This window comes from Lynx rufus, unplaced genomic scaffold (assembly GCF_022079265.1).
Source record: "Lynx rufus isolate CCGP_SWC_20201006 ecotype Redwood Valley unplaced genomic scaffold, mLynRuf1.p SCAF_4, whole genome shotgun sequence".
Taxonomy (NCBI): domain Eukaryota; kingdom Metazoa; phylum Chordata; class Mammalia; order Carnivora; family Felidae; genus Lynx; species Lynx rufus.
In genome coordinates, this window is record NW_025814856.1 from 157,718,226 (window position 1) to 157,730,374 (window position 12,149).

General features: G+C 44.2%; 1 pseudogene; it reads right to left on the reverse strand.

Moving 5' to 3' along the window:
• Positions 1–1,775: 1,775 nt before the first annotated feature.
• The window catches only part of LOC124523493 (olfactory receptor 2F1-like), a 335,826-nt pseudogene continuing 325,452 nt past the window's right edge, over positions 1,776–12,149 (reverse strand).

Here is a 12,149-nt window from a genome sequence, read left to right on the forward strand (position 1 = left end):
AGACTTACAGGATGCTGGAGGCCAATCTATGGTCAAGCTAAAATTGTTTTCCCCTCTAGCAAAGCATTAACATTAAGACAGTGGGAGTTCCTGGAAGAATGTTTTCCTCTGCCTGCCTCAAGTATTTGTCAATGGGCTGTAGGTTATAAGAAAATCTACTTTTTCCTTCTTGCCTTTGTTCCCCATATCACTATGGAGGGGTGACGTTGGGGCTCCAGGAAACTGAGTCCACAGGTTTCTGCAGATTAGGCTATTGATAAGATTGCCTTTTTCTTGTCATTTAATAAGATATTTGTAAACAGATGGAGACCCATGTCCTGTATGACTGTGATCTCTACCAGTTAACCATATGTTTTCTTTCCTTTCTTTTGCTCTTAGGCAGCCAGGAGTGCCTGAGGAATATCACACATGTCCCACCTACACCTGGTGTGTGTGTGTGTGTGTGTGTGTGTGTGTGTGTGTGTGTGTGTGTACGCGCGCGCGCGTGTGCACGTGCCCGCGCGCATACGCGCACTCTAGCTTGTACTTTGCCTGCAGCCTGCATTATGCTCCCTCATCGGGCAGAACTAGCTTCAGAAGTAGGAAGAAGTTTCCATCTACTCTTTGTCCTGTTCTGCAAATCCCAGCCCAAGTCCAAATTCACCCTGATAGGAGAAATCAGACACTAGAGCTACTCCCACTCCCACATCTCCCCCGACTTCCTAAACCATTCCCAAACTGCCAGGGAAAGCCTTCCCCCCCTTGCCCTACCCCCCTGTTATTCATAACCCCAATACCACCCCATTTCTTCCCTCTCAACTGGCTTGCACTATCTTTGCTTCACCACAAGGGCCCTGGTGACCTCCTGTCCGGGCTGCTTCCGGGAAAGCCAAACACAGAGGGCCCTTGCTCTGGGACATGGACCTAAGATTCTGTGGGAGAAGACAGTTGCTAATGCATGTGAAGGAGAAAGCAGCCAGCGTGGGAGCAATGGTCCAGCTTCCCTTTCTTTCTTGAGTGCATAAAAAGGATAAAGTCTAGACTGGAGCCCTCAGGACGTCTCTGTGGAAGGTGCTGAGAAAGTGGCCCCTAGAGAGTCATTTCTGTTTAAAAACAAGGGATTTTGAGGGGCTGGACAGAAGTGGGCCTCCTGGGTATAAGTAGTGCTTCTGCTTCAGGAATAATCCCCAAAGAAATGGTCCTAACGAGAGGCATGGAGTTTCTTCTCTTTGGGGGATGCCAGGCCACTCTGCTCTTCTCAGAGAAACTCCTGTTTTCAGAACCCTATCCTACACTCTGAAGCCAGTTCATGAGAAAGAAATACACCCTCAAAGAATTTGCAGACAAAGAAATGTAAAGGAATGTAAACAAAACCATACAGCCAGACTGGGAAGAAGAGATTTTAATAGCACATTTTTATAATAATAGCCACGTCTACAGAGTTTTTACTATGTACCAGACCCAGGACTGAGGGTTTTATTTGGATACTCTCTTTCAGTTGATATTATCATACTGTTTTCACTCCACAGCTTCCTCAAAATCATCTCCTCCTTGTTTGTCTCAGGCTCACATATACTTGCCTTGGAATCATTCAGATGATGTAAGCTCATTAGTTCTCTGTAGTGAGTGAGTGGGGGATAAAGGGAGCAGGAGAGACTAAGAAGGAGATGGAGGAGCTCCAGCATGGGTGCCCAGGTGCCCACCTGCAGTGGAGGGTCCTTACTCCTGTGACTTGACAGGTGTTCTCTGGCCTTCTCATCCACGGGCTGCTGGGTCTCTGAGGAGGAGACTTTTGGTCATATCTCCAATGACCTCCTTGACCTTCTCATTCCGGAAGGTGAAGATGAAAGGATCAGGAAAGGGGTCACCACTACAGTCATCAGAGCCACCACTTTGTTGAAGTGTGTGAAGTGGCCCTTGCCTGGCCTCACATAGATGAAGATGTCACTACCATGGCCCAGAACCACCACAGTGAGGTGGGAGACACAGGTGGAGAAGGCTTTCTGGTGCCCAGAGAAAGAGGGGATGTGCAGCACTGCAGCCACAATGAGGATATAGGACACTATGATCAGCAGCATGGTGGCCAGCATGAAGAGCAAGGACAGGAAGAAATCCATGCACTCAACGTGGCAGGCGTCAGAGCAGGAAAGCTTGAGAAGTGGGGCAGAGTCACAAAAGTGGTGGTCGATGACATTAGGGCCACATAACCAGAGCCGTGTTTTCTGCAGGATCAGGGAGATGATAGAGACAAAGCCAACCACCCAGCAGACTGCCACCAGCTTCGTACACACTGGACCATTCATGATGGTTGGGTGGTGCGGAGGGCGGCAGATGACCATATAGTGATCAAAGGCCGTGACTGTGAGAATCACAAAGTTGGTAGAACCCAAAGAGAAGTAAAAGAGAGACTGGATCAGGCACTCAGCTAGGGAAATGGTCTTCTGAGGGACAGCAGGTCTGCCAGCATCCTAGGAACCACAGTGGAGGTGACCAGCATCTCCACGAGGGAGAAGTTACAGAGGAAGAAGTACATGGGTGAGTGGAGGCAGGAGTCAAGGCATGTGAGGGTAATAATGGCCAGGTTCTCCAGCACTGTCAGCACACATATCAAAAGGATGAATGCAAACAGTAGGACCTGGAACTCATGGAGGTGTGACAATCCCAGCAGTACAAATCCCCTAACCACACTGAAGTTACTCATCGCACTTGATGCCAGTTCTCTGTACTACCTATGAGAAGCCAGGAAATCTTAGTGGGAAGTCGCCATCAATGCCTGTCTTGACTATGCTCCCTGATGGCTGACCTGGCCCCTCAAGCATACTAACCAGCATGCATGGTTAATCTCAGAGTCCAGAAGATATATTCCCAACGGGCAAGAACTAACAAGTTCTAATTAAGTAGTATTCTTAACAAGTTCTATTAAGTAGGAGTTGGACAGGTGTTATCAAACTCCTACACTCTTCCTCTATTGTATTCCATCAGTCATCATTCCATTCAACACATTTGTTAAACTCCAACTCTGTGTAAGACTTTTGGTGGGTCTTGTAAACACTCCCTAACTACCATATTTAACAGCAACATGCAGAAGAATGAAACTAGACCACTTTCTTACACCATACACAAAAATAAACTCAAAATGGATGAAAGACCTGAATGTGAGACAGGAAACCATCAAAACCCTGGAGGAGAAAGCAGGAAAAAAACCTCTCTGACCTCATCCGCAGCAATTCCTCACTTGACACATCTCCAAAGGCAAGGGAATTAAAAGCTAAAATGAACTATTGGGACCTCATGAAGATAAAAAGCTTCTGCACTGCAAAGGAAACAATCAACAAAACTAAAAGGCAACCAATGGAATGGGAAAAGATATTTGCAAATGACATATCAGACAAAGGGCCAATATCCAAAATCTATAAAGAACCCACCAAACTCCACACCCAAAAAACAAATAATCCAGTGAAGAAATGGGCAGAAGACATGAATAGACACTTCTATAAAGAAGACATCCAGATGGCCAACAGGCACATGAAAAGATGCTCAACATCACTCCTCATCAGGGAAATACAAATCAAAACCACACTGAGATATCACCTCACGCCAGTCAGAGTGGCTAAAATGAACAAATCAGGAGACTATAGATGTTAGAGAGGATGTGGAGAAATGGGAACCCTCTTGCACTGCTGGTGGGAATGCAAACTGGTGCAGTTGCTCTGGAAAACAGTGTGGAGGTTCCTCAAAAAATTAACAATAGATCTACCCTATGACCCAGCCAATAGCACTGCTAGGAATTTACCCAAGGGATACAGGAGTGCTGATGCATAGGGGCACTTGTACCCCAATGTTTATGGCAGCACTTTCAACAATAGCCAAATTATGGAAAGAGCCTAAATGTCTATGAACTGATGAATGGATAAAGAAGTTGTGGTTTATATATACAATGGAATACTACTTGGCAATGAGAAAGAATGAAATATGGCTTTTTGTAGAAATGTGGATGGAACTGGAGAGTGTTATGCTAAGTGAAATAAGTCATACAGAGAAAGACAGATACCATATGTTTTCACTCTTATGTGGATCTTGAGAAACTTAACAGAAGACCATGGGGGAGGGGAACGGGGAAAAAAGTTACAGAGAGGGAAGGAGGCAAACCATAAGAGACTCTTAAAAACTGAGAATAACCTGAGGGTTGATGGAGAGGTGGGAGGGAGGGGAAAGTGGGTGATGGGCATTGAGGGGGGCACCTGTTGGGATGAGCACTGGGTGTTGTATAGAAACCAGTTTGACAATAAATTTCATATAAAAGAAACCCAAAAAACAAAAAATAAAAAATAAAATAAAATTATTTATCAATGTAAAAAAACTACCATATTTAACGGTCATTTCCTTGTAATAATACTTGTTATGAGTGGAGTTCTTTCCATGTGCTTGGAACTGTGCTAGGAACCTTATATTTGACTTCATCTTTTGTGCTCAATCTCATCTTCCTTGTGGTCTCTGTGACATTTCAGGCTATGAATAACCCATTTTTGAAACTACTTCCACCCTTGACTACAAGGACTGCCCACTCCAAGTTCTCCAACAATTCTGACTTTTTCTTGTCTGGTTCCTGGTCTTTCTAAATGTAGACATTACACCATTGCTCTTTGTGTTCTTCTCTCATCTATTTCCTCCTTCAGAAATCTCTCTTCTTCCTTAACTAGAACAATCTTGAAAATATAAATGAATCTCAAATCTGCATTCTTATTCTCAACCCACATCTCTGATTGTCTGCTAACCACCACAACATACTATGTATAAAAATACACACATAATCCTCCCCTTCCCCAAAGCCCAGATCATGTTCATCATTCTGCAATCCCCCAGTCATCCAGGCTTGTCATCTGGAAGGGATCTCTGGTTTTCCCTACCTTCTTCTAAACCACTTGAACTGCCATCCTTAGAAGTATTTTTTTAATCTGCACTCCCCCTTTCTTTTTCCTGCAGCCCCCAAGTTCAAGAACTTGTTTCCTCTTAATCACTGCAACAGCATTCTTAATGGCTTCCCCTTTTTTTAATGTTTATTTATGTATTGTGAGAAAGAGAGACCGCATGCACAAGTGGGGGACGGACAGAGAGGGAGAGAATCCCAAGCAGGCTTTGCACTGTCAGCACAGAGACCAACACAGGGCTTACTCTCATGAACTGTGAGATCATGACCAGAGTCAAAATCAAGAGTCAGACACTTAACTGACGTGAGCCACCCAGGCGCCCCATGGCTTTCTCATTTATAGATTTCTCTGTATCTGACCTACCCACATACTACTGTTATATTTATGTTTCTATGGTATTATGTCCACAGGCTCTTTTTGTAAAAATCTAAGGCAATGTGATTTCATTTATACATTACTCTCAAGATCAATTAATCAAACTAGTTAGCCATCTACCTTGTATCCATACAGTAAAAGGCTAGAAGGATGTATTTTAAATCACTAACGGGCGATCTTGGGTGTGGATTATAGACAGTTCAATGTGTATCTATATCTATACCAATCTTCATCTTGTTTGTTTTCCAAATTATTTTCCTTTAGATGCATATTACTTCAGTGATCAGAAGAAACTTTTTTAAAACCAACAACAACATCTATTCCTTCTCTTATCTGCTAAGTCAGGCACATACTCCTCCTGGCTATCCTAGCCTTACACAGCTCTACCCACCTACCCCTCCAACCTCACCCTTACCTCTTTCTTGCCACACACTTCACACTACCACCAGATTGGACCACTGGCTATTCTCCAAATGTTAATTCCACCCTGCTTTCACAAATTCTTCCTTATTGTTCTCTATGCTTGGAATACCCTGTCCTGCCATCATTGCCTGACAAATTCTTACCAACCCCCTTGAGTTAAAGAATGAAGTCCCCTTCAGGGACTGTCTCAAATATCCCTCCTTTATGAAGTTTCATCCCCCATTCAGATGTGAACTCACTCTTCCTGGAATTCCCACCTGTGGAAGTTAGCCTGTCTCCCTTGCATTATAGTTATTCTTGTGCCGGCCTTCTTCCAAACACCTGTTTCTCAGTGGCAGGGCTCTCTTGTCATCTTCATAGTCCTCCCAATACCCAGCAACATGTCTTACACAATGTACGTTCTTAGTATATCTTAGCTAAACAAATCAATGAGTACCTCTATCGAGTTTTCATTCCAAGTCCTGAGAAGAAAAGTTTGACAAATGGAAATGCATGTTCTTTAATGATTACTCGTGCATGTGCATTGTGGGCTTTAACAGACAGCAATGAGGCAATCATGACCTGCCAATTTCTTATCAGAAAAAGGAAGATGTGACCAGGTGTGTTTCAGAATCCACTCCCAGAGGGTCTAGGCAGCACCCTGTGACCAAATACTGTACAATACTATTTCTCCAGCAAAATACATAAATATTCACACCTAACAGAACAGATAGAGGCTACAAAGAGCCTCACACTGGTAAGTTCAGATCAGTGATCGGGAAAAACTCTTTTAAACACCAACAACAACATCTACTCCTTCTCTTATCTTCTAAGGCAAGCATATACACAAGATTAGAAAGAACTTTCAGTTGTCAAAGCATTTTGACACAGAATTGTGGACATGGAGTGGTGAATGGGGAGACCCCACTCACTGAGTGCCACCATGCACTGGTTTCTGTGCTGCAACCAGGCTGTGAGACAGTGGCTATCTCCACATCACAGGTGATAAAAACTGAGGCTCAGGATGTTTAAGGATCTCAGTCCCAAGTCCCAAGTTAATAAACGTACATCTGGGATTTGAACCCAGGGTTTTTTGACTCAAGTACCTATTTGTTTAACCACAATGTCAAATCCATGGAATCTACAAAATTTCTGAACACAGTGCCCTATCAATTTCTGGACACAGAATCCAAAGCCTATTACTTACATTTGCAAATGGAGAAAGTATTTAGTAAATGGTAAATTAAGCAATATATTAAAGAGTAAGTTCCCATGATCAGCTGTTGACTAGCAGTGATGAGTAGGAGACAGGGAGGGTGTCCTTTCCCCGCAGAAAGGATTGAACGTGATCTCTAACGCTACCACAGGACCAGTCAGAGGTTCAGCCCTCAATATTCCATCTCTCATTGAGAGACAGGGGGGTTGGGCTTCAATGTCTCTCATTGAAAGACAGGGGGGTTGCTCCTCCACCACAACCTTCCTGATTGTGATCTCTCCCTATGCACTCCCATATTGACATGGCTCATACTCTGCGGGTGTTATAAATGCCTGAGCAAGAATGAGAAATTCAACCCATGGGCCTATTATGGTTTATTCACCATCACTGCCACCTGAAGGGCAACATATTCCTTACCTGACAGATGTCTGTGACATAGCATCCTGCAGTTCCACAGTCTAAAACATTTGAAGTCCTGCAATCAGGGATGAAAACGTTGATTCAGAGGTGACTCTGAAGTCAGGAACACTCCATTCAGTGCAGTGTCCTTCACAAACAGGCCTCCAGCACAGCCCCCATTACTACACCTTCCTCCAAACCCCTCTTGCCTTCCTCCCACCAACCCCTCTCCAGCCTACTGGACATTTCACCTCAGAATTTTCCCTTCCTGTTCAAGATCTTGCCTCCCCACTCAGCTTGGATAACTTGGTACCCTCCCCTTTGTCCATGATGGACTACCATCTCCCTCATGTTGCTTCCAGACTCTGAGCCACCATTCCTCCCCAAGTCCAACTCAGCCATCTGGCCCACAGCTCAGGACAGGCCCCCCGGAGTATGTTTTAGGATCTGATGTACTTATTGAATAATATTACATCTCAAGTTCTTATTTGTCAAAACTGATTGTTTAACACAGGCAAAACTGACATAGGTAAGGTTCAACTTGAACATAGAACTAGCTTTCCTCTACATCAGGGTCTGCTGCAGAGCAGATTTTCCTCAGTGCAGCCTCTGCAATACCCCTTGGAGCATCCTGCTCCCTCCCTTGCTACAGAATACATCTTTTCTCAGGCCTAGGGGTCTCACATCCTCCTGGTTTCTCCAATCAGAAGACAATGCAGTGTCCCATCAAAACAGGCCAATGGCAGCTTTAACCTTCACAAAGTTGGCTGGCCAAGGCTTTGGTTGGCTATGCAGCACATGCTTTGGACTGGGCCACACATTACCTGTACTCAATTGTCTGGACTCCCTGGTATGTTCTCAGTTTCCCTCACACATTTATGGTAAAGATTCTCTCTGGTAAGAGATCCTGTTCATCCCTATCCAAATTCTTCGTGCTGTAGGTTTTGCTGTTCAGATTTCTTTTACAGTGTCACCTAGTAGAGAGCTCACCTGTCTCTGTATAATAACCCCCCAGAGACATGAAACCTGTTTGAAATCCCCCCTGCCTTGTTATGCATCTTACTGTCTCTCCACATCAACCCTCCCAGTTCTTCTGACTGAATTATTCCTATGCTTTTTGACTTTTTAAATATTTGTTTGTTTGTTTGTTTGTTTGTTTGTTTGTTTTTGAGGAAGGGCAAGAGAGAGGCAGGGAGAGAGGGATACAAGAGAATCCCAAGCAAGTGCCACACTGTCAGCACAGAGACTGACATGGGGCTTGAACTCATGAACCATGAGATTATGACCTGAGCTGAAATCAAGAGTGGGATGCTTAATCGACTGAGCCACCCAGGTGCCCCATGCTTTTTGACCTTTGAAACAACTTTCCCACCCTGGAAATAACTCTTTCTTTAACAACTTGGAATTCAGAGGGGTTAGCATACCATCACCATGATTGTTTGTACCAGTGGTTTTGGTCACCAGTGTCATGGGACATGCCGAGCTTCTGGAGGGAATGAAAGAGCAGGGGTGAGGAATGGGACAGAGGGGCAAGCAGAGAAAGTCACTGAATATCGCCTTATGGTTCACAGGCTTTTGCAAGGGCAGGTGACACTGGGGCCAGACCGGCTGGCAGCAAGAATTAAAGGCTCAAAAAGAAGACAGAGATGCATCAAGAAGGAACCTAGACAGAGCTTCCCTTGAATCCGGATCTCTTAGGGTGGGGCAGAAGGAGTGGCGTTGGAAGAAGACCCCTAGGTCTTCCCCAAGAGGGAGAACAGAATGAGGCCAAGGCAGGGAATGGGGTCCTGTCATGGGATTCATTGCTGCACTGAAATCAGCAATAGCCCAGTGTGCAAGAGGACACAGGAAACTCAAATCATTCATTCATGCACTCATTCACTCAGAAAAATATGATTGACAGTGTCAGATACTGTTGGTGTTCAAGGGATATGGTGGCGAACAAAATAGTTCCAGGCCTTACAGCCAAGTTGAAAAAAACAGACAATAAATAAGTTTTAAATGACAACCCGTGACAAATGCTGTGATGGCAATGAAAGGAGCATGAAAGAGGCTGAGGGAAAGGTAGGGTTCTTACCAGTGGTAGGTCTCATCCTGCCACCCAGGTCCAGACGCAAGATTCGGCAGTGGTGGGTGGCACACAGGGGACAACAAGGTAAGTGAAATGGGTTGAATGGAGCCAAGAGGTCCCCCTCAAACTCTCTGTAGGCACAGTTTCCAAACCTAGGATCTCTGGGGCAGTCTGCAGTAAATGAAGATAACACAACACCAGGACGGAAACACTCCACCTTACCTGGGACCCTTTCTCCATATCCCCTTCCTCCTGCTCTTTAGGCACTACTGGTGTTAGATCTGAAACCAAAAGGCACTGGGAAAGGTGGAAGCCTCCAGCCCTTCTCACACACGCTGATGGTGTGCTCCTGCAGGGTTGAATAGGAGCACGATAGTGGTTCCCAAGGAGCAGCTGTCTCCGCTGGACACTTGGGCACATCCCAGCATCATACTCAGTTTGGGAAACGTGAGCTTGAGGGAAAAGGCAGGCTACTATGAGTCCACAGGAGCCTCCTGGGGAACCCTGACTATTCTCTCTCACTCTCTCCTGTCTCCTGTGGGCATAGAGCTCAGTGTGCCCCAATAGTCCTAGGATCTGGGCTCTGCGGGGAGGGGGGGGGCGGTGAGGAGAAGAGAGAGTGAGGACAAGGAGCTGGGCACCAGATGTTTTAGACACAGGCAGTAGAGGAGCAAAAACAGTGGGTTAAGAGATCTCCCTGTCTCTGGTCACCCTGGAGGGAAAAACAGGGTCCAAAACAGAGAAATGCTGAAGTAGTAAAAACATTTCTTTTAAAAAATAGGAATCACCAGGACCCGAGCATCAAGATATTGAGTGGGGTTCACTCTCCTGCTTAAGAATAATCCTCAGAGCATCTTCTCTCAGGGCCTCAGTTTGCCCACATATAACAGGGGACTCAAAATCTAAACGTACATTCCTGAGCGGGAGGGGGACCCACTGATGAAGGAATCATGGCCATGGTCACTACAGAAAGATATTAACTGAAACCAAAATGAAACACTGAGGACCTGTTTAGTTATGAAATAGTAATTATACATATGCACGCACACATAGTATTTGTAATTTTGTATATTACATAAATTTATGAAGAAATGAAAAACTATGGCAAAGAAACACTAATAGAGTTATGATTCCATTGTCGTCAATACCAAAGCCAAAGGTATTTTATATCTCTTTATCAGCAAGACCAGCTTCCCTGGCTTTTCCACTCAGCCAAGGCCATGCATCACCTCCAGTGCCTAAGGACTCAGGAAATTACATAGTCCTTCTTCCTTGTCCCTTGCCTCTCTCATAGCAATAACACCTTTACCACGTGCTTCCCACAGGCATTGTCTCATTTGATTCTTTAAACAACCCTGTGAATAGCTGTTTTTGAGGTTTTCATTTCTCTGCTGATGGTACAGAGGAAGCCCTTACTCTAGGACACACACCTACTTCGTGGTACCTGGGTTTGAACCCCCAACTGCAAAGAACAGATGATCTTTGACTTGTGTACTTTAGACTTTTGTAGTACACGACCTTGTGCACATTCTATGCTGGCATACCTAATTCACCTTTCACACTGCTGAATTCATATATTTGCTCATCTATGAACATTTCAAGTATCACATATGGCATCCCCTGCCACCTAAATATTCAGTTTTGTCTGTGCTATTATTTAAGTATCTTAATGAAAAATAATAAAAAGTGAAAATTGAACATGAAAAGTAATGATGCCTGTGTTTTTTTTTTTTAAGTATAAGTCTCAGGGGCACCTGGGTGTCTCCGTCAGTTGAGTGTCTGACTCTTGATTTCAGCTCAGGTCATGATCTCACTGTTCATGGGATAAAGCCCCACATCAGATTCCACGCTGATAGCATGGAGCCTGCTTGTATTCTCTTTCTCTCCCTCTCTTTCTGCCCCTCCCCACTCATATTCACACTCTCTTTCTCTCTGAAAATAAATAAACTTAAGAAAAAAAGTGTAAGTCTCATAAATGTAATCAAACAAAACAAAGTTGGTTATCATTAGGCATGGTAAGAATGGGGCATCTTTTAGCTTCAATCCACAGTTCACTGAACCTAAGTTGGTTGATTGTATGCTCAAATAAGAGAAAAGAACAAAATTAAATAATATTTTTGAAATCTTGGGATACATTACCTGAACAGGGATAAATCAGCTAGAAATAGCTTGAGAGCAGAGAGTATCTTTTGGGTGGATTCATCAATAGAGGTAGAAAGGGAGAAAGACATCACACTGAAGATGTGCTGAGATGAACACAGGAAAAGCCAAAACCATGAGTTTTATTGGAGATATATACTGTGGGGGGTGGGAGGGGTATGCCTGGGTGCCTCAGTCAGTTAAGCATCTGACTCTTGATTTAGGTTCAGGTCATGATCCCAGGATTGTGGGATCAGGCCCTGTGTGGAGCTCTGCACTGAGTTTGGAGGCTGCTTAAGAGTCTTTCTCTCCCTCTGCCCCTCTCCACTCCCACCCTCTTGTGCGCATGCTCTAAAAAAATAAATAAAATAAAATCATACTGTGTGTGTATATGTTTTTAAATCTGGAATCAAAGGACATACTAAGTAAAAAAAGGATCTCCTAGAACCTTGGTAAAGAGTAGCCAGGTGCTTTTCTTCCTTTAATAAAGAGTTATCAAACGTCAACCATGTACCAGGTGCTATTTTAGGTACCCAACATAGAGCAGTGAACAAGACAAATTCTTCCCTGCGTGGAGCTAACAATATAATGAAGGTCACAGGTAATAAGTAACCAAATATATAATAAATTTAAAGTAATG